Consider the following 23,565-nt stretch of genomic DNA (forward strand, 5'->3'; position numbering starts at 1 on the left):
TCATTTAACTCCTATATTCTGCAAGCGGCCTGCAGTTGGACTTGGAAGCTGTGCTTCATTAAGAAAAAAAAGGGGGCGCCTGGGTGGCTCAGTCGGTTGAGCGTCCGTCTTCGGCTCAGGTCATGATCTCATGGTTCGTGGGTTTGAGCCCCACATCGGGCTCTGTGCTGACAGCTCAGAGCCTGGAGCCTGTTTCAGATTCTGTGTCTCCCTCTCTCTCTGACCCTCCCCTGCTCACGCTGTCTCTCTCTCAGAAAAAATAAATAAAAACATTTTAAAAAATTAAAAAAAAAAGAAAGCAGTTTACGGTCATCACTGAGCAACTGAGTGCCTCTGAAGATTCATAGAGAAAGTCACCTTTGTCCTCAGGCATTGAGAACAATGTTAACATGTAAAGGGTTGAAAAAATTATAACACTATATGTTAACTATGCTGGAGTTAAAAAAAAAAAGTATTAAGAAAACAAAGTGAAAAGGAGAAAAAGGAAGGAAGGAGGAAAGAAGGAGAGAGGGAAGGAAGGAATGACGGAGGGCAGGAAGGAAGGGGGAGAGGGGAGGGGCGGGAGGGAAAGAAGGAAGGAATGAAACAAGAAAGGGGGGAGGGAGGGAAGAAAGGAAGGAGGAAATGAACAAAGGGAGGGAGGGAGGAAGGAGGAGGGAAAGAAAGGTGGGAGGGAAGGAGGGATGGAGGGAGAGAGGGAAGGAAGGAAGAAAGGGAGGGGGGAGGGAAGGGAAGGATGGGGGAGAGAAGGAAGGAAGGCAGGAAAGGAGGGGAAAAGGGAGGGAGGGAGGAGAGGAAGGAAAGAAGAAAGGGAGGGAGGTCAGTAGGTGGGTCAAGCAGCGGCCCTGGGAGCCTGTTCCAGGGGCTTGGGTGGGGCTGACAAATCGCCTACTAACGTCTCCTGACTTTGCCCTTGTCTCTCCCGTGCGGCTCCTTTTTGACTCTGGGCAGCCAGAGCTGTTGTTGCCCTCTGAGCAGTAGGAGCTGCAGCTCCAGAACAGCACCCCGAGCCCCAGGGAGACCCGCGCTGCCCCGGGGCTGTCTTGGACCAGACCACGTCGATGGCCACTGCCGTGCAGCTGGGAGAGAGCAGCCTGGTTCTCAGCCACAGGAGTATCCTCTTCCCTGGCCAGTCTGCGAGCATGTGCATGTCCTGCGCGGGAAGTCTGCTGTTTGGAAGTCCTTTTTCTCCCCAAAAGCTCGGCTGGGCTAAGAATAACCCTGTTTTCCCTCAAGGTCTGACAATCAGAAGGAACCAACCGAAATAGCGCGGCTGTGTAGAATTGCTCACCTCAGCGGGTCACTCACCAGAGAGGCTCCCTGGGTGGGAGGCGGTGGGTGGCAGGAGCCAAGCCTCGCTCCCCGCCTCCGAGACCATCTCGGGCGTGGGTGGCCTCATCCCAGGGGCCCGGCCAAGGCTGATTCCACACTGGCCCATGGGTCGTCTCTGTCCTAGACCTGTTCCTGCGGTCTCCACTGTCCCTTGCGGAGATCCACCTTTGCTCACATAGGAAGTGTGGCTGGGCCCTGCATTCTGGAAAACGGCTTTGTTCTGTTTGGCCTCAGGTAGGGGAGTTCTCTTCTCCTCTCCTTGGCTCATGATGTCCGTCAAGCCCAGTCGAATCCTGCCCCCTCGTCTGTTTTCCTTCTTCCATTTTGTTCCTTAATTACAAATTCAGGTATCCGCATGCAGGGTGCTTCCAGGTTACCCCACAGCACCATCTACGTGGTTGAGCCTGGATACCTGGGTGAGTCTGGTAATCATGGGGCACCCTGGGTGTTGGTGATTTACAGGGGTTATGAAAAATAAAGGCAGTGGCCCCCCAGAACATGCTGCATGCTGGCCAGCCCTGCCAGTCCTTGCCTGGGAGCTCCCCACTCCTTCCCCCACTGATGGACAGAAACAAGCAGAGGAAAGGCCGAGGTCAGGGTAGGTGCCAGCTCAAGAGAGAGATGTTTGGGTCGAGTCAGCGGGGCTTTGTCTCTTCCTGGGTTTTATTCCAAGGCTCTGTCCAGACCTGACCATGGCTGTGGGCATTTGGAGGTTGGGGGCCCCAATGGGCAGCACAAAGGAGCCCCTAAAGCGACGTGACAGTAAAAGTCTCAGTGAGGAGGAAGGGGAGGCACTGGACTGAGGGAGGGAGGAATCTACAGAGTTGGAGGGCCCGTAGGGGCAGAGCCAGGGCCCAGGAACTACCATAACTGACTGCGCCCGGCTTGGGAAATGCCCGTGACACATATCACCCCGGTCATGGTGACAGTGCATCCTTTGTGTTTCCTCAGCATTGACTCACCCGTTGAGCATACTGAATGGTTCAGGCCAGACAGCACTTGGCTGACAGGCAGCAATCCCCTGAGTCCTCTCGTTAGCTGCCACGTGAGCCTGCTGTTTGGTGCGGACCCATGCTGACGTCGTAGTGACACCAGCCAGAGTCGCCCTCTGTGTCTCAGGAGCTTCATTTATTCAGAAAGGTTTTCTTGGTACCCTCCCTCCATCTGGCCTGTGCTGGGCACTGGAGTTCTGGAGGGAGGAAGCTCAGGTCCTGGTGCAGGAGAGACCAGTGTAAACAGACGGGGACAGGACAGTGGTACAGAGCCAGGAGATGTGAGTGCAGAAGAGAGTTTTTACAGGAGGGGCTCCTTTGTAGGCAGGTCAGCCTGGCCGAGGTTAACAGCTGGGGCGCAGGTGTGGGGAGAAAGCTCATGGTGTCTCGGGGGTCAGCAAGCAGCTGATGTGGCACCTCATGTTGGAACATAGCTGGAGCGTGGGAGGGAGGGCTGCTCACACAGCTAGAACGCTGAGTGCCAGGGCTCAGAGAGAAGACCTGTGGATCCCGAGCATTACTTACTGGGATTCAGTGGGTAGAATCCTGTGGATTAAGAGCATAGACTCACTCTGGATTCAGAGGTAGACTCACTTTGGATTTGAATCATAGATACACTGCGGATTCTGAGTGTAGACCTACTGTGGATTCAGATGTAGACTCACCATGTATTCAGAGTGTAGACATACTATGGATTCAGAATGTAGAGCTATTGTGGATTCACATGTAGACTCGCTGTGGATTCAGAGTGTAGATGTACTGTGGATTCAGATGTAGACTGTGGATTCAGAGCATAGACCTACTGTGGATTCAGTCTAGACTGTCCGTGGACCATCTGATCAAGTCTGAATGAGGCCTTGAGCAGTGAGTATGGGATGTGGAGGCTGGTCCTGGGGAGTCTGAGAGATAACCTCAGGTTCTGAGGGCTCAGGTTAATGGTGGACATTAGAGGTCACCACGATTAGCAGCTCTTCTTTCTCCTTGGAGGAGAGCAGGTGAGTGGTTGTGGGGCCTCGGGGGGGGTGGTGCCTGGCACCATCCTCTTCCTCAGCTGCCCGCCGCTGTGGCCCAGTGGTCAGGCTTTGTTGCTTGCCTGTTTTGTAGGGTTCACAGTTCAGCCTGGGGGCCAGGTGGGTGCTGGAGACTGGACGCCTGTATGAAATCACCAGTGACGTGCTTGACAAGTCTAGCAACAATGTCTACCTGCCTGACGTGAGATCCTGCCTTGGGGCCTGGAGGGGTATCCCCATGTGGGAATGTGTCCCCCAGAGCAGTGCCCAAAGCATCAGGGCCCCCACGCGGGCAGGCCAAGTCCAGTGGTCCCCGGTGGTGCCGCTGGGTCCATGGGAGACAGTGCTGTGGGATCCCGGGTGCCTCTCAAGACTTTGTGAGCCTGTGAGTCTGCACCCGTGGCCCTCTCCCTGTAGGGCTGGAGCGGAGAGAGGAAGCCACAGGCAGCACAGCCCACAGAGGCAGTGATGGGTAAGCAGAGTCCACCAGCTACCTTCCTGCTCCCTCATCGTTAGCCTGAGACTTCCCCTTATTCTGCCGAGGATCTGTCTTTCCCTGTTCTGCACAGGATCAGGGAGCACATCCTGACCTTTCCCTGTGGGGCTAGGAATGCCTATAACTCTACCTGGAAGTCCCAGGGGACCAAGGCCACCCTCCATTGGCTTTCTGGCTCTAGACAGAGGCAGGGAGAGAGGAGTCTTGGCACATTTTGTTCCTTCATGAGAGGTTTCCAGGATCCTCAGGCGGACCATCTGGGGCCTTGTGGTGGCTTCTGAGGTTTTAGAAGGAGGCAAGGTCCCCCCTTAGGCAGCTTTGCCGGTCATCACTTTCCTCGTGTTACTGAGCAAAGACCTGTCGGTCACCCTTTTTTTGGGAGTGGAGGGGAGAAAGCTCTCATGGATGTTGACGACCTTTTTTGTGGTTTGGTGTTTAGTGGTTTTCTTGCTGGGACCTCAGGGTCTGAGAAGGCTGACATGGGCCTGAGCAGCACGTGGGTGATCACAGCAGGAGCACTGGGTCCTCGGGCCATGCAGGGGGGCACAGGGAGGGCTCAAAGGCTGGAGTGGTCAGAGCTCCATTCTGGGGCTTTGCCCCCAGCTCAGAGCCTCAGCGGCCCCGTCGCCTGGCCACCCTCTCTCCTTTCTGGGTCACCTCTCTCCTTCTGGACTCTTCCCAGAAGCGCCTCTCTCACCCATCCTGCCCCCCTTCCAGAATATCCACATTGACACCATGTTACCTCCCAAGTTCTTTGAGGTGCTCGCTTCTTCCCAGAATGTCTTGTACCATCATGTCCGGGCGACAAAGAAGGGCCAGACAGCCGTTGAGGCAGCCCTCACCTCTATAGTGGACCAGGTAAGTGGGCACCCCCACTCCCTGCACCTTCCCTGGCTGGACATGAGCCCTGGGGAGTCAGGGCCCCTGGCTCAGCCTGTGCACTGCTCTCATGGTTCCTGTGGGGGTCATCTCCCATCTGGGCTCACGAGGGCTGTCTGGTGGTGGGGCTTTGGGCTTTCTCTGCCCCCATCCCCACACTGGGTGGCCCTCTTCCTCTGCCCTTCGCCAGCCCCTGTGAAGGTGAGCCCGTGTTTCTGGGACTGGGGCAGAGCCCTATTGGGGAAACCATGCTGGGCCGTGTGCAGATCCCTTTGGCTGTTGTGGCTGCTTGGGTCCTTCGAAGTCTCATTTTCCCCCTTTATTTAAAAGGCTGGTCAGTTTTAGGTGTGAGCAGTTTTCTACAGATTGGGAGATTGGCATGAGTGTTCTCCGACCCTGCACAAAACCATTCCCAGAACTGTGAGAGGAGGTGGCTAGAGCAGCAGAAAGAATGGTCTGTGGGTCAGGCAGCAATTCCTAACAGTCTATCACTTGAGCTCCGAGGGCTTCTGGGCAAGTTGCTTTCATGCCCTGTGCCTCAGTTTTCCCACCTGTAAAGTGGGATAACCATATCATTCTATCTGATGTGCTGTGAGGATGCAGTCAGGCAGCATCTACTTGAGTGGCTGTTACAGAGCCATGGAAAGCCATCTCCATGGAAACAGGAGGCTGTAGGGTGTGCTCCCTGACAATCACAGCATCTCCTTGTGACCTGATCTCCAGGGAGGGGTAGGGGTCTGGCTGAGTGCAAAAACTTCTGATGATCAGGTCGTCATGGAGACATGCAGTGCCCTCACCCCCTTGTAGGATGGAGGAGTCCACACATTGAGGGTGCCTGTGTGGAACCAGTGGGAAGTAGAAATTCACATCCCCGTCACCCTCTATCCAAGCATCTTATGTTTCCGTGGCAACCAAAGACAGGTGCCTATCAGTACACAATACAGGTAACTGTGCCCCCCCCCCCCAGCTGGGTACATTCCTTTAGGTGTTTCCGTGGGATTGGGGATTTTTGACTAATCTGTGTCTAATACTGTTACCTTCTAGTGGTTGGAGAGAATTTAAAATCCAGGAGTTTTTATGCTTTTTCTATTTTGTGGGGTTTCTATCACAGCATTGCATTTTAGTAATCAGAAAACAAAAACAAAAACAAAAACAAAAACCAGAATGACAGACCAGGAAGCAAAATAAAGAAAACCTGGAGCACAGATTTAACTTCAGCATGCATTTGTTTTTTTAAAAAAAAAAAAAAAAAGGTTCCCAAAAGCAGTGTCAATATCCTTGGAGAAGAATTTGAAATTCAAGGAGAGAACAGTTCTCATTGTCATATATCAAGTGTTCTCGGTCCCACCTGGCCTCAGTCAGCAGGCACTGACCGACTCCCATTGGGACCAACACCATCCCCGCTGTCTCCTTGCCAGTGATGACTGTCACCAGCACCTGCTGCCTGCTCACCCACATGTGTCCCCATCCTGGCCTTTCTGGGGTGCTGGCCCCCAAAGTGGCGAGCGGCTGGGCTGCCTGTACTTCAGGGGGATGACAAGCAGTGGGAGGGGTATATGCCGGGAGGGAGAGCAGCCCTGCACCTAGCCGTGTGGCCCAGGGGGCTCCCACTCAGGTCTGGAGGTGTCACCAGTCTGGGATCGGTGTCACAGGCATGCGCGTGCGTGTGTGTCAGCCACAGGCCCCCAGAATATGAGGACCAGAAATGAGACCCAGTAGAGAACGAGGTGGGGAGGCGGCCTCCAGCTGGGTGCTGAGAGGCCACTGACCGTGTGAGTCAGAGGTGAGCATGAGTGTGTGACAGGAAGAGACAGACAGAGAAAGAGAGACCAAGCAGGCTGGCTGATGTGACGGTTTCTTCCCCAGGCCCATGGAGGGATCAGGAACTTCAGCTGATCATCAAGCTACATGGTGGCCACAGTCACTGTCAAGGGTGTGATGACCACAGGCAGTGAAATTGGACTCAGTGTGATCCAGGCACATGATATGCAGAACCCGTAACATTTCCGGGAGATGAAGGTGAGACCTCAGGGCCTCGGACAGCTCGGGGGGCAGGTGGGGTTGGGGGTGGGCAGCAGCTCAGGATTGTGGTCTGTAGCCCACCTTCTCGCACCCAGCCCTCAGTCTTCTACTGGGTGTTGGGGGAGGGGAAGGGGGGGACTAGGGGTCAGTCCCCAGTCCCGCCCTTGAGGAGGTCATGTCACAGCAGGCAGGGGGATAGATGAGACCAGAAGGGCCAGTGTCAGCATAGTTAGAGTTTCTGGAAGGGAGATCAGAGAACACAGAAGACATGAGATAACCAAAGGAGTCATTCTAGAAAAGTCCTCAGACCCGAAAGGAATGAGTCTCCCAGTCAGAAGTGCTGCGGAGTGCTGGTAAATTCCCAGTGAAGGGGAGACATCATAATCTGTGAAACCTGGCTTGGACTCCTCTCCTTCCCTGTACAGGGGCCCAACACCTGGCTGTTGACCCCAGGTTGTTGCAGGACTGACTCATGTAGCAAGGGCCATGGGTGGTGGGTGGGAGTCCCCTGCAGCGGAGGCACTGCCAGCCACGCCTTCTGACTTCCTGACCCCGACCTCCACTGCCTCTATCACTTCACTTAGGGCAGAAGTCAAAGCTCCAAACACAGTGTGTCCTCTCAACCTGCTCTTACGTTGTTTGGGACCCAGGTGGACAGGTTGTTCTGGTCCTTTTATCTGGATCCAGGTAGATACACACACAGGTGCACACGTGTGCACTCCTGTCTAAAGAGCGATCTCGGGGCGCCTGGGTGGCTTAGTCGGTTAAGCGTCCGACTTTCGCTTAGGTCACGATCTCGCGGTTCGTGGGTTCAAGCCCCGCATCGGGCTCTGTGCTGACTGCCAGCTCAGAGCCTGGAGCCTGTTTCAGAATCTGTCACTCCCTCTCTCTCTGACCCTCCCCTGCTCACGCTGTCTCTCTCTCTCTCTCTCTCTCCTGGAAATAAATAAAACATTTAAAAAAAATAAATAAAAAAATAAAGAGCGATCTCATTCTCACATACACAAGTGGTCTCGGTTACAACCAAGATGCTTTCAGCGACAGCATCATTGTCAAATGTGTGAACTGTGACCACCTTCTCCCTCCCCCCTGAGCTGCTTTAGTCTCAGTGAATGTACTACCTTTCATCCAGTTGCTCAGTCAGCAGCCTGAGGACAGTTCCTTGAGAGGCTGTGTAAAGGCCCCAGAGGCCAGTCTGTCGCGTCCAGACCCACCATCCAGGTTTTTTCATCAAGTAGATGTGGCTAAACAAACCTCAACAAAGAGCCTGAGAGCTTTGAATGAATTAGCAGTGTTTTTAGAACAGAACCTGGAAGGTGGCAAGTTTTGTTTTATACAGGTGTCATCTTTGGGTGAGGATGCCTCCGTCGCCCTGCATTGTGGCCTTCTTTATGTCCCTGTAGCAAGCTGAGCTGGTACACGTCTCAGGACCTTTGCACTGGCTATCTCTTCTTCCTGAATGTTTTCCCCCTTCATTCTGTCTGGCTGCCTCTGACCTGGCTCTCAGGGCTGAGTTCACCTTACCAGAGGGGCTTTCCCTGACCGCTCTGTCCCCTAGTTCACCACAGTCCCCAGCACACATGTCCCCCCAGCTCAGTCTTCTCGCTGGCGTGTCCTTAGTGCCCAGTGTGCAGCGGCTCAGCCCTCCCTTTCCCATGGAGTCCGATGACCCCAATCCACGCCCCTGTCCTCCAGGTGTACATGATGGAGCCCAGAGGCATGGAATTCGCACCATGCCAGGTAGAGGCATGCATGGGCCAGACTTTGGAACTGCCTCTCCGGATCAACAGACTCATTCCTGGCGGGGCCGATGAGGTGGTCACTCTGAGTGACTGCTCCCATTTCGACCTGGTGATCGAGGTGGAGAACCAGGGCATGTTCCAGCTGCTCGCAGGTACGCCGGCACCAATGAGTGGGTGCTGGACTTCCCCAGATGGCTAAATGGAGGGCTTGAGAGAGCAGGGGGGGTCATTAAGGAATGGCATCTGTCCCCTTGTCCACCGTCAGCAGTGGTCTAGTCTGGCTCTCACCCATCACGTGACCTGCTTTGGGGACCCTCAGTTGCCACGTCTCTAAAATGGGTGTCATCCAAAATAGAATCACATGTCCTAGTGCCCATTAAAGTGCCTGGAATGCTGTAGGTACTCAGAATCCACTGTTATAGGGATTTTGGCTGGTGACAGAATCCTGAAACCTGGGTAGCATGCAGGGTCCACCCCTCCGTGCACGTTGATCTTTCCTCTTTGGCCTACCCTGCAAGGTTTCAGGGGCGATATTGGTGACAGTGGCAGTTAGTTGAAGGAACGTCAACCCTGCCAGGTGTGCTGAGGAAGCGCTCAGTGTGTGTGAGTCCTCGAACTTCGCGGGAGGGGGAGCTGTAGTTGGGCCATGTGTCGGATGAAGAGATAGGGACTGCCTAGTTGCCCGAGGTCACCCAAGGGCACAGGTGAGGATGGGAGATAGACCCAGGTGTGTCTGACACTGACCAGGGAGCCATCCTCCCTTGAGAGATGGAGCGGGGTGGCAGGAGGGGATTCCCACAGTGAAGAAGACCAAGGGCTGACAATCCTGCGAGCGAGGGAAGTTTTGCAGGGGGTGGAAGTAACAGGTGGGCAGGGTCTCTGCGGGCAGGGCCCGGAGGGGGTATGTCCATAGGACATGGGCACATACAGTGGTCCTGGTGTGGGAACCTATCGAATCCTGAATCGTGAAGGGCTCGGACTTCAGGGTCCAGGTAGTAGGACCCTGCTCCTGTGGCTGTGGAGCAGAGGAGCGATTGCTTGATCCTGAAGTTTAGGATCCGAGTTTAGGAAGCTCGGCTGGCGTAAATGTTTGCAGGGTCACCTGTGGTGCCAGGCGGCTTCACACACCACCACCATAGTTGTGGCAACTGATCTGAAGAGTCTGTTCCACATTCTCTTCCCTTCCTCTCTGGGTCACCTGGAGAGAATACACTCTAAGACAGGACCTGAGCCTGGAGTCCTCCCTAAGCTGAGGAGGTATCCTCCCCACCACCCACCTCCACCCAGCCCAGCTCATGACACCAGGACACCTGCTTTAGATTCTCTGTCTCCCTCTCTCTCTGCCCCTCCCTGGCTTATGCTCTGTTTCTCTCAAAAATAAACAAACATGTAAAAAAAATTTTTTTAAGCCTTGGGCCTGGCAGAAACCTCAGAATTGGCCTTTAGACAAGAGTCTGCCTCTACCACCACCTCCAAACCACGTGGCTCACCTCCTGAATGAAGCTCATCTTCTTTTCCCATCAAAACTGGTCTTTTAGTGTTTGCTTTTCAATGCATGGGCAGCTGAACTTGGGTTTTGGTAACAAATTTTGGCAAGCCAGCCAGAAGCTTTTGACCCCGTGTTGTCCATTTTCTCAGTAATCCCAAGGTGGAGCAGTTGGCAGGTGGCCGGCCAGGGCTTCCTCCTTTGTTTCCTCATCTAGTACCTTGAAGAACCTCAGGAGGTTAGCTGCTCCAGGCTAGTTCTTCTCAGGGAGGGAATCTGAGGGATTGATTCCTATAGTAACCCAGACTATTTTTTGTCTTAGAGAAGCTGTCTGTTGATTCTCCACTGGCATTAGTTGCTAATACACTTTTTTTTTTTTAATGTTTTATTTATTTCTAGGAGAGAGACAGCGTGAACAGGGGAGGGTCAGAGAGAGAGGGAGTCACAGACTGAAACAGGCTCCAGGCTCCGAGCTGACAGTCAGCACAGAGCCCAACCGCGGGGCTTGAACCCACGAACCGTGAGATCGTGACCTAAGCGAAAGTCGGACGCTTAACCAACTAAGCCACCCAGGCGCCCCATTAGTTGCTAATACACTTTTTGTTTGAAGTGGAAAGGAAAGGAGCATTGGGGAAGCTGAGGAGCTTCTGGACTTCTGCTTCGGAGTGCACACTGCTTCAGAGTGCTCACTGACACGAGTTTCCCATTCATGAAGCACTGTGTGTTTTTGTTTCATTGACCATGCTTCTTGCATGAGAAAGACAAGACTTTTGGGTAAAACTAAAAGGGACTTGAATAATCATCAAATTATTTGTAATTTGGAAAAGATCTGTTTTGGTGTCTGTGTGTGTTGGGGGGTGGATTGTTGTATATAATAGGAAGTTCTATATCTATCCTGCCAAGTAACCCATTGAATTTTGAATAAGTGGAAGGACTACAGCAGGGAATCCATAACTAAGAAAAAGATCACTTTTATTGCAACATCACCTTGCCATGAACGTTCAGCTCTGAGGAATATGGCTAGGAAATGGCTGTCTTGCATCTCTTCCTTCCACTGGGTTGCCTCCAAAGAGGGGGTTTGGGTGTGGCTTCTCAGTTTATTCAGGGAGCTCTTTGGTTCAGTCACTGGAACTCTGACTTTGGGAGAGGAACCAGAAACTAGGAAGCCATTTGTTTCAGTCAGTAAAGGCCAATTTTTGGGAGAAAAGTGATGCCAACAGAGGTACTCTGGGCTTCCTGTAGTCATATTTTGTTTCTTCTATGTTCTTTCTGAACTTTTGCCTAGGAAGACGGTACTCTCCTTCTGTTCCCGAAGGAAGCCCATTTTAAATATATGGTGCAAAGGACCAGAAAGCAATCAGAAAAAGAATAATGAACACATATTTTGTAAGAGAGAGAGAGAACCAAGAGAATAGAGGAATGATAGTCCCAACTTTGGATCTGCCTCTGGCCTTTTTTTCATTTTTTTTTTTTTAATTTTTGAGAGAGAGACAGAGCACAAGCAGAGGAGGGTCAGGAGGAGAGTGAGAAACAGAATCCGAAGCAGGCTCCAGGCTCAGACCTGTCAACACAGAGCCTGACACTCAAACCCACGAGCCGTGAGATTATGAGATCATGACCTGAGCCGAAGTTGACGCTTAACCAACTGAGCCACCCAGGTGCCCTGTCTTTGGCCTTTCTGACAGGACACTGGCACCTCTGCCTCCCCTCCTCCTCCACTTTCTGCACCAGCCAGGTGCAGTATGGGCACTGCTTACTTAATAGGTTTCATCCTAAGTGCCTGGGCATTGTGGGTACATGCTTCTCCTACCCTCACCATCAAGATGCAAAAAGCAACTCAAGCTGTTGGGCCCCTTCCTCATGAGGTTCAAGCTAAATCCCTCCCAAATCAACATGAAAGGGACCGCGGGCTACCATGGACGTAAATTGCCCACTTTAGACTTCCCACCAAGTGCCCCAGGGAAAAACTGACAATGCTGAACAAATTGACTGATTTTAGGGGTGACAGGTGCAACATATTACTTATTAAAGCTAATTTAAGTTTATTGGTTTATTTAAAATAGACATGTCTTTAGTATTATCAGAATTAAGTATAAAACTTTTATGCTGCTAATGTTTGGTAAAGGTTAAAGGAGCTTGTGTTATTTCCTTTGTAATTTGTCAGCAAAAAGGTGAGTTAAAATGATGGTTAATTGTGTCTATCTCATAAATTTTTCATGGGTAATTGTAAGAACAGGTATGTTGACTACAGAAAAAGGTTTATAGATGTCAAAGTCACTGGTAAACTGAAATTTTAATGTAGTGCTAAACTGAATGATAAATTGGTTATCTAAGTCTTTTCCACGTAAGATAGAACACTAAAGCATTGATTACTGAATGGAGGTTTATCTGCTTTTGATTCTTACTGCATAGAAAATGAAGATGTTTGTGACTATTGGTAAACATGCTTTGTGTTTTATTAAACAATTATACTGTGGGGGCATCTGGATGGCTCAGTTAGTTAAGCATCCGACTTTGACTCACAAAACTATGAGTCTGAGCCCTGCATCGGGCTCTCTGTTGTCACCATGGAGCCCACTTTAGATCCTCTGTCCCCATCTCTCTCTCTCTGCCCCTTCCCTGCTGTGCTCTGTCTCCCTCAAAATAAATAAATAAATAATGGAAAAGCTGCATTCAGACAGAACAAGAATTAATAATGTGTGGCTGAATGAAATCAAGAAGATGGTTATAGTTTTTAGGCCTCTTGTTTGAAACATTGCTAGCTTTTATGTTGACACTTCCAGATAGAAAGAAACGTTCTCTTAATATATCTATGACTTATGAAACATGATAAACTATTCCTTTGTGAACAAATTGGAACATTTAACTTTCTCTCTACCTAAACCCTCAGAGTTCAGAAACTGTCAGTGAATATTCTCTTTCATGGCAATTGCATTGTTTGTATAAGTTCAAAAAGAATTTGTTCTCTTTTTAACAGGACACCATTGGAAACATTGGTTACTTTACCAAGGCTCTGACTTAATGTCGTATTTGAGAGAGAGATGCATAAACTCAGACATGACCAGACAGCATTAAGGAATTAAGGTTTATGGAGCTAATAAAACCCCTTGGAAATGGCTGGCTACCTTGCTTACAGAGTTCCCAGCAGCCTTACAAGTGATTAAAGAATGTCACTTCCTGGGCACCTGGGTGGCTCAGTCAGTTAAGCGTCCAACTTCAGCTCAGGTCATGATCTCCCAGTCTGTGAGTCCGAGCCTGCATCCGGCTCTGTGCTGACATCCCAGAGCCTGGAGCTGCTTCAGATTCTGTGTCTCCCTCTCTTTCTGCCCCCCCCTGCTTGCCCTCTCTCTCTCTCTCAAAAATAATAAACATTAAAAAACAAAAAAGAATGTCACTTACTGGCAGGCAGGTGCAGGAAACCTCAGGATATTTGGGGAACCTCAAGAAGAGGAATTGACCCAAATCTACACGTATTGCAAGCAAGTCTGATGGCAGGTATTTGGCTTAGATTCTGGCCTTGAGAGGCGATTAAAAGTTCAATCTAGAGATTCCTATTTGGAGAAATGTCTGTTCATATCTTCTCCTGCCCATTTCTTCACTGGATTATTTGTTTTTCTCATGTGGAGTTTGGTGAGTTTCTTATAGATTTTGGATACTAGCCCTTTATCTGATATGTCATTTGCAACTATCTTCCTATTCCATCAGTTGCCTATTAGTTTTATGGATTGTTTCCTTTGCTGTGCAGAAGCTTTTTATCTTGATGAGGTCCCAATAGTTCATTTTTGCTCTTGATTCCTTTGCCTTTGGGGATGTGTCAGGTAAGAAATTGTTGCGGTTGAGGTCAAGGAGGTTGTTTCCTGCTTTCTCCTCTAGGATTTTGATGATTTCCTTTCTCACATTCAGGTCCTTTATCCATTTTGAGTTTATTTTTATGGTGTGAGAAAACGATCTAGGTTAATTCTTCTGCATGTTGCTGTCCAGTTCTGCCAGCACCATCTGTTAGCGAGGCTTTTATCCATTGGATACTCTTTCCTGCTTTGTCAAAGATTAGTTGGCTGTATACTTTTGGGTCCAATTCTGAGTTCTCTGTTCTATTCCATTGGTCTGTGTATCTGTTTTTGTGCCAATACCAACTGTCTTCATGATGACAGCTTTGTAGTNATATTTGCCAAATTTGATGCTTTTTATTTCCTTTTGTTGTCTGATTGCTGATGCTAGGACTTCCAGCACTATGTTAAACAACAGTGGTGAAAGTGGACATCCCTGCCGTGTTCCTGATTTCAAGGGGCCAACAGACACATGAAATGATGCTCAGCATCCCTCATCAGGGAAATACAAATCAAAACCACACTGAGATACTACCTCACGCCGGTCAGAGTGGCTAAAATGAACAAATCAGGAGACTCTAGANGGGGGATGGGCATGGAGGAGGGCATTTGTTGGGATGAGCACTGGGTGTTATGTGGAAACCAATCTGACGATAAACTATATTTAAAAATTCAATCTAGAGATTCCTTACTGTGGGGAATAAGCTTAGGAATCCTGAGTCTGAACGATGGGTTATTAAGACACAAACGAGTTAGAATGCCATAGGATGAACACACCCATGTTTGGGTAAACAAGATGTGGTAGATGGGGCACAGCCCCCCAAAATAAGACAAATGGGACAAAGGCCCCCAGTATAGGACAAAGGTATAGGAGTAGGGAATCTCAGGATGAAAACATCCAAGATGAGGTAAATAAGATTNACCTGCCTCCTTTCACAGGAAGGACCAAATGAGGTAAACAGATAAATAGGGCTATAGACTGCAACAGGGCAAAGCTGTCCAGAGCAGAGCTAATTAGCAAAAGAAAGGTGACTTGTTGACCCTGAGGTAGGATGCTCTTTCTTATCCCCTATGCCAGTTTAGGTAAACAGAGGCGGTGCCTCACATCTGCTGTAAACAACCTTCCACCTGGCACCAGGATTTTGTTTTGTATTGACCCAAACCCCTAACACCACATACCTTCCTTTCACTCACATCCATTAATTAATGTTCATGGTTTCACTGTCTCTTTGTGCACATCCATCACCATGGTTTTAAGCCTTCTGATCCTAATAAAAATGGAGCAAGACCCTTACTTGAGGCTCTAGTCTCCTCCCAGACATTAGCTTCTCTCACGTTTTTAATCCTATGTCCTGCTTTCTGGCTGGACAAGAGAACTCCAGACCCAGAGTCTACAAAACCTTATGAAGTGTCCAGTGAAGCAAATTGAAAGATTCTATAAGGTTAACGTCTATTCTTGCTGAGCTTATATAAATAATTAAGGGAACTCTGTTAAAACTAGACATTTTTTTCAAGTGAAGTAGTCTCAACTTGGCTCTCTTTGGAAATGAGGATGATTTTAGAGAGAAAATTTGTCTTGTTAACACACTTGTGTGGATGTTAAAATCTAGTTCTGATGAACTATCTTTAATATTTGTTTGCATAAGCTAAGCACCTTGAGGTAAACATCAGAAAAATTCCCACAACAGCTCATGTATATAGATTATATTCATGCTGCTACCTGTGGATAATAAAAGGACCTCAAGAGCATATGATTACTTGAACATCGAACAATTATGATGGACTCCTGACAATGTGTAATTCCAATACCACTTTGACCAGTTCTATGTGGCTAAGATAAAAAAAAATTGTTCCTTAAAACCCTGAGCTTATCTCATTCTATGAGGTTAACTGTGAACTTGTTCTGGAAGTACTGGATGGCTCTACTTTCCTTATCACTGTAAGGATAGAGGATATACTTGGGGATGCCAATATCTCCAGACAAATCTCCCATTTTCAATGATTCCTTGTAATTAGAATATTGTTAAGGCTAGACATCAGGCAAAGAGTGCTTCTTGGCCTCTTAATCTAACCAGTTTTATTTAAGTCTCTGTCATGTGAGGCAGAGTCCCATCTATTAGGGAATATGGGTGATGAGACACATAGGCCACCTTGTTAGTGCCTATCAGGTTCTACCTGATGTCTGACCCCCACTCCTTCACTGATGCTGCCCATAAAACTCCTCTCCCCATCTGTTCATGGTTGGAATCATAGATGGAAAAGGTTGACAGGAAACACAGAAAGTGAAGTACCCCAGATTAAAAGCAGGAAAACTGACCAAGCAGGGTGGGAGGGAGAAGAGAGAGGTTGCAGGGGGAAAATCAAAAGACTGAAGAAACAAGAGTAGAGGGAGTGAAATATATAGAACAGTATCCCCAATGCAACCAGGTGGTTATAGAAGAAACAGTCCTGATAAGGAGGGATGAGAAGAAAGGAGGGGAGTGAGGAGGGAGGCAGACCGCTTTTCTCTAGGAAAACAACGTGAGTTCAGGTGTGAGGGAGAACTCCCCAATACACATGCTGCTTTGCTGTTGCAGAGCCTGTTCTTGGAGGGACTTGGGACTGAAAGGCATTCCCTTGAAGGAGATGAGTATCTGCGCCAGGGAGACGTGACAGGATAAATTCACATGATCTGGAATGGAGGATCAGGGAAGTTATTGGAAATATACACTCTATTTTCAGTCACTTCAATTGTGGTTGAAAAGGGTTAAAGTATGAAAGCAAAGCAGTTAATGGAGACCATGATTCTGACTGAATCCTCCCCTTCTCAGCCCCTAATCCAGTGAATCCAGAGGGGATAATGGGGCCCTCTTCCTTCCTCTGCCTCCATCTTCTGTTCCTCCATCTTTTGAACAAAGCTCTTGGGAAAATCTGGCCATATTCACTCACACTAATGTCAACTCTGGCACCAGAATCTGCTCTGGCCTTCCCTGAGATACATGCCCTATCCTGTCTGTCTCAGAAGGGAGCCCGTATTGCTGTTGCTCTATTTATATTGGTTTTTCCTCTGTTATTCATTATTGCCATGCCTCACCACCTTATGTATACTACATGCCCTACCCACACTTTAATTTCAGGAGTTGACTGGAGAATTCTTGGGATACAAAAGTTCATTTGGTACGTTTACCTTTAGGGGGCAGAAGCTCACCTGGGGCCTTCCAAATCCAATGAAACAACCATGCACACAGCTAGAGAGCCTGCACCCTCCAGTCTTCCCCAGTCACCCCATAATCTCAGAAAATTCTTCCTCATGTTCAATCTCAATCTGTTTTCTTTCAATATGGGCCTCTCTTTATCACACATTCTGATTGGGGATGAGGTATACAAACCCTCAAAGCCTGAAGAAAACTCTCAAATGCTTACCTGGTAACATTGTTCCACTGCCTATTGCACCCGGTCTCTGGAACTATAGGTCCCATATATTTTGTCATTAACTCTTAAAAACCATCAAAAGATCCCTTAAAAACGCATTAATTTGGTATCAGCTCAGGTAGTCACCTCATGGTTCATGAAATCGAGCCTACATCAGGCTCCATGATGACAGTGTGGAACCTGCTTGGCACCCTCTCTCTCCCTCTTCCTCTGTCCCTGTCCTGCTCATGCTCCCTCTCTCTCTCTAAATAAAGTTAAAAAATAGTGCCACAATAAATATAGGAGTGCATATATCTTTTCAAATTTATTTAAGGAGCTTTTACATGTAAAAGGGAACCATCAGCCAAGAAAAAAAAAAGGCAACCTATTAAATGGGAGAAAATATTTGCAAATGATATATCCAATAAGGGGACAATGCCCCAAATACAGAAAAATAAAGAACACTAAAAACAAAACAATCCGATGTAAAAATGGATACAGGACCTGAATAGACATTTTTTTCAAAGAAGACATAGAGATGGGCAGCAGACATATGAAAAAATACCCAACATCACTAATCATCAGGGAAACATAAATTAACAGAACAATGAGATATCATTTTATACCTGACAGACTGGCTAAAAAAAAAAGAATATGGATGTGGAGAAAAAGGAACCCTCATGCACTGTTGGTGGGAATGTCAATTGGTGCAGCCTCTATGGAAAATAGGATGGAAGTTCCTCAAAAAAATTAAATATAAAACTACCATATGATCCAGTAATTCTGCTACTGGATATTATTTTAACTAATCTCAGCCAACACCCAACACAGGGTTCAAACTCACCCCCCTGAGATTGTCAACATGCTCTACTATCTGAGCTATCCAAGCAGTACAACCACCCATCTTCCCCCACTACTAAATATTTAATTACAGAAATGAAAACACTTTTTCTAGTTTCTTTTAATAATAATTTTTGACCCTGTAAGTAGTTACAGATACAAATGGCAAGTAGAATAATAAAAAGGAGGGGAGGAGAAGGAGCAAAGCCACATCCTTCCTTTTACAATAAGTACTGAATTAGTGTTCTCCCACAAACAATCCATGGGAGGCCCAGATTTCCATGTGATCAAGAGTACTATCCATTATTGTGCAGACCAGACTGCATTCAAGTATGATAATCTCAAAAAAAAAAAAAAAAAAGAAAATGGGTACTAGCACTGTTGAGTTCAAGTTCTATAGTTTTGGCCCTAACTTAGGTTGGATTCCGTGAACATGCTGTACTGGACCCCATAGGCAAAGTAGACAGCAACCCCAATCAGCATCCAGACACCAAATCGGGCCCAGGTGCCACCTGTCATCTGCATCATAAGGTAAACATTCACAAAGATGCTCAGTAGTGGGAGGACAGGCAGAGCAGGGGCCTTAAAGGGAAGGGGACTGGAGCTCTGTGGCTGTCTCCAGATGACCCCAGTGAGCCCAGTGATGAGCACTAGGAGCAGCACAACCACGGAAATCCACACTGGGTATCCAGAAAGCAGAACTGGCCACTGGGTCAGCACCAGGCAAAGAAGAATGATCAACAGAGCAAGCAGTGAGGAGCAAACTCGGACAACCTGGGCAGAGAGTGGAGTGGGGGTGGAGCTGAGTGGAAAAAATAGTTCCTGTAGAGTCAGCTGCTCTGCTGCAGATGCATCCTCTTCCTCTGCTTCGTTTTCCCCATTCTTCCTTTCAGGCTTATATCGGAGGATGAGAACACAAGTAGCCACCAGGCTGTGAGTAAGCAGGGTCCCAATTGAACTGAGGCCCAAAAGATCAGTGAGTCCAAAGAAGAAGGCCATGATTGGTGCAACAATGCCAAAGATCACATTTGCCATGAGAGGGGCACATGTGCCGGTTTGGATCCTGTCAAGGGCAGGGAACAGGAAATCATCCTGTGCCATCTTATATATCATCTGACGTATGGGGACCATAAATCCCAAGACATTGGCCAAAAGACTACAAAGGAATCCAAAAGCTACCACATAGTAGGCAGGGGCCCAACCAATATGGAGAAATGCCTCAGGCAAGGTACTCCCACGTTGAAGCTTGTAGTAAGGCACCATAAGTGTAAGTGCCATAGAGACACCAAAATACAAGAAAAAGCATATGAAGAGTGAAATCACAATGCCCCTGGGGATGGAACGCTGGGGATTCTGGGCTTCTTCAACTCTGGTAACAATACTGTCAAAACCAATAAATGCATAGACACAGGCAGCCGCTCCATGGAGAATCCCCTCAAAGCCAAAAGGTAGAAATCCTCCAGAGCCCATATGGCCCAAAGTAGAGGTGTCATTGAGTCCAGCCTTTAACAATTCCTCGTCTGTGAGCTTCCAGTTGTGCAGGTCCCCCTTAATGAAGCCAGAGATGATGACAAAACCAAGAACCAAAATTTTCACCAATGTGATCACTTTTATAACCAGGAAAGAATGACTAAACCTCAGAGTCTGCAATTCTATGAGGAAGTACAGAAGGCTCACAAGAAAGAAATTTGGATGGTCTGTAAGGACACGGGGAACTTGCTGTGCGATGCTCTCATGGAGGGTGTGAGTGTTCTGGTTCCCAAGTAGAATGTCAAAAGCCAAGGTCCCAGCCTGGATTACAATGGCTGTGCCAGCAACATAAGAGAGGATAAAGTTCCAGCCAGTGATGAAAGCCCAGATTTCACCTACATTGACATAACTGTAGAGATATGCAGAGCCAGAATGGGGAACCTGGGCACTAATCTCTGCATAGCACAGCCCGGTCAACACAGAAGCTAGTCCAGCCACCAAAAAGCAGATCACAATGGATGGTCCTGCTTGACTGCCAGCCACCTCACCAACCAGGACATACACACCTACACCCACTGTGCTGCCCACACCCAGGGTCACTAAATCCAGAGTGTTCAGTGTTCTCAGTGGGCCATCCTCAGCCACCCGTTCCTCCAGCGTAGGTCTGCGTAGCAGTTTATTACCAAATCTATGAAGTGCCTGACGCAGCATTCTAGCTGAGATTGAAGAGGATTCCAAGATCAGAGAGCTGTAGCAAGGCCAGGAGCCTCAACTCTTGGACCACTTACGGTAAGACTGAGTCAAGCCCAGTTGTGGTGCAGCTGCATGTTTCGATACTCGGGCTTGAAAGCTCTGCTTCAGATTTCATCTGGTATGTGCTATCCCTCCATAATGCCTAAATAAACAATAAATATTTACTGAATAATGGTGTTCAACCAACCAGCTAAAGCCCAGAAGTCCCATGTCACCCATTGCAGCACAATATCACAGAACTGATATGAAAAACGTCACAGAAAAATCAACCCTGATTTCCCCTCAGAAAAAGTGCCAAATACCTCCCAACATACTGCTTTTTACACACCACATGACACGATCCCATTTGAGTTCACTTAAGTCATGTAGCCTCATGTACTATTGAAGACATAACAGGACATGAATTTATTATGTACTATTTCACACACAGTATGCTTGTGCTATGCTTATGTGTGAATTATGACACATTAATTCACGGGCTAGAGAGCCTTGCTGCAATTACGGAACTATTTTTTAATTATTATCTGAGTTTAAAATATAAATATCGGTCCCCTGGTCTTAAAACCTTTCGCCCCAGAATCAGCTAGCCAAGCTCAGATGTCACTTTGGCCCCCTTTCTCCTCATTCTGCATCATCCACTTAGCTGTACTGATGGCAAAAAATATACAGTCCAATTCTTCACTTTACTCACCTAGGCCCACAGGGGTGAAGTGAAAAGAAAGGAAGAGGGAGAAAGGGGCAGGGTCTTCATAACTACCAATAGAAACTGAAGAAACAGGCTGTCTGGTAAGGAAACACTGGAAAGTGGGTGCAGAGCCAACCAAGTTCCATTACTAAGTAGGGAGAAGAGCCAAAAAGGTGGTTTTATGAATGCTAACATTAAGAAGCCTCACCCAAAGCAACCATGCAAAATTCACTACAGTTTTTACATCCGCAGTCATGAGAGTGTGATGGTTAGGGAAAAAAGAAATAAGTCACCTAGCTCAGTAGCTCACATCCAAACAATTCCTTCTGTCTCCCCTCTCTGAGTTCCAGGAGAGAAGGTGAGCTCATTTTTGCAGCCAGCCTCTCCTCCCTGACTACACTGTGCTCAATAAACGCCCTGCACCATCTGTGGTGTCAGCTGCCAGAAGCCTGAAGAATCTTCTGTGCTTTATGAGTTTATATCAAAACACTCACTTGTAGGGCACCTGGGTGGCTAAGCTGATAAGCATCTGACTGGCTCGGATCATGATCTCACAGTTCATGGGTTTGAGCCCTGTGTCGGGCTCTTTGCTGACAGCTCAGGGCCTGGAGCCTGCTTCAGATTCTGTGTCCTCTCTCTCTCTCTCTCTGCCCCTCCCTTGCTCATACTCTGTCTCTCCTTGTCTCTCAAAAAATAAACAAACAAAAAAACACTCACTTGCAACTAACTTAATTTTTCACAAGGAGTTCTTCTTGACTCCCTCAAACCAAAGTCTGAATATGCAAAATACATTTTCTTTTATTTAAAATTTTTTTGAAATTTATTTTTGAGAGAGCACAAGCATGGGAATGACAGAGAGAGGGAGACAGAGGAACTGAGGCAGGCTCTGTGCTGACAGCAAAGAGCCAGATGTGAGGCTGAAACTCATGACCTCTGAGGTCATCATCTGAGCCAAAATCTATCAGTTAACCAACTGAGCCTCCCAGTCACTCCTGCAAAATACATTTTCTTAATGAGTGAACCTGTATGTGGTTCCTCCTTCACCCTCTTCTCCTGATGCTATTCAAATGACCCCTCCTCAAGGAGAGAAAGGCTTTGGGTGAACAATTCACAGCAATGCCCCAGAACTGAGTAATGAAGAACAGAAACAAACAAACAAACAAAGAAATGCAGCCCCCACTCTCCTGAGTTCTCAGGCTTTGGTTTTGGGAGAATTTTAGGAAATATTGCCAGAGGTTTTTAAAGACAGAAAGATGAAGTCAAAATTGGAAAGTCTTCTCTTATAGATGATCAAGAGGAACCCTTGGGAAATGGGTCAGACCTTCTGCCTACAAATCCATCTATACTACTTATTTACCACCCACCAGTTCCAATGCTATGATTTACCAACTAGCTTACAAGATAGATTAGGAAGGTCGTTCTTACTTAACTCATGGAACTTTCTACACTGTGAATGTGATTGATGTGTCCCACACCCACCCTCAGGCTTCATCCCTTCAATGATTTCCCACTGCCCTTTCTTCCTAGTCCTTCCTTCCTTCATCATCTGACCTGTGCCTATTCCTCCAGCCTCATACCCTGCCAAGTTCCTGCTCCAGCAGCAAAATTCTTCACTCACCCTATTCCCTTCCTCTCATGCCCTCTTGGCCCCTTTACTTAGCTAACCCCCACTTCTCTTTCAGTTCCCAGCTCAGATGCTGCTTCTCAGGAACCTCCCCTGCCCTTTTGCTGCTGCCCTTTTGTGTGCTCTCATAGCACTGGACTTCCCCATGTGCCCTTTATCCTGATATTTAATATTGGAATACTGTGATCCAAAGTTCACAAATTTTGATAATCATTTAATCCTTCTAAATGTCTAGCCTCAAATTCATCAATTAAAACTCAAGTTTGTTAGCAAGTCCTCATGAGACATTGAAAACAGTGTTATTCCATATAATTCATCTTTGAAACCCTGAGGACTCTAATCAGACACTCTCATACATGCTGATGCTAAACCCTGGGGGGTCCTAGACTTACAGAGTTAGGTCAGTAATTAAAAAATGCAAGGTTCATGGTTTGCCTGCCTCCCTCTCCCCCACTATTTTTCGCCTTCTTCTCCCCTACGGTCCTCCGTTAAGTTCCTCCTAATCCTCCTATACAAACATATGGCTGATGGGAGTGGGGGGAAGGGGAAGGAGAGTGATGGGCATGGAGGAGGGCACTTGTGGGGATGAGCACTGGGTGTTACATGGAAACCAACTTGACAATAAACTATTTTTTAAAAATGCAAGGCTCAAATATAATAATATTAACAACAACAAAAACAACAACAATAATAATATATTTGCCTATAGATGCCTCATCCTATTTCTGGAAGAGGCAGTGTGGGTACTATGAGGTAAAAGCAATGAGCATTATGTCAGAAATTTTGGGTATGAGACTTAGCTCTTTCACTTGACTACATAACTAGGGTAATTTGCTTAATCTCTCTATGCCCCAGTTTCCTCACCCACGAAGAACCAAATTTGACTTCCCTTACTGGATCCACATGAGAATTTGATGAGAAGATACAAATTATATGCACTGCTGCTGGAATGTAACTGGGGCCACCATCCTGAAGCACAATCAGTGGAATTAAGAATGATGGGCATGGAGGAGGGCA

At 47.8% G+C, this 23,565-nt stretch overlaps 1 pseudogene; it reads right to left on the reverse strand.

Moving 5' to 3' along the window:
• Window positions 1–18,424: 18,424 nt before the first annotated feature.
• Window positions 18,425–20,197, reverse strand: LOC144237490 (cationic amino acid transporter 3 pseudogene; annotated as a pseudogene).
• Window positions 20,198–23,565: the final 3,368 nt, after the last annotated feature.

The sequence above is a fragment of the Crocuta crocuta genome, unplaced genomic scaffold, assembly GCF_008692635.1.
Source record: "Crocuta crocuta isolate KB4526 unplaced genomic scaffold, BGI_CrCroc_1.0 scaffold276, whole genome shotgun sequence".
NCBI classification, from domain to species: domain Eukaryota; kingdom Metazoa; phylum Chordata; class Mammalia; order Carnivora; family Hyaenidae; genus Crocuta; species Crocuta crocuta.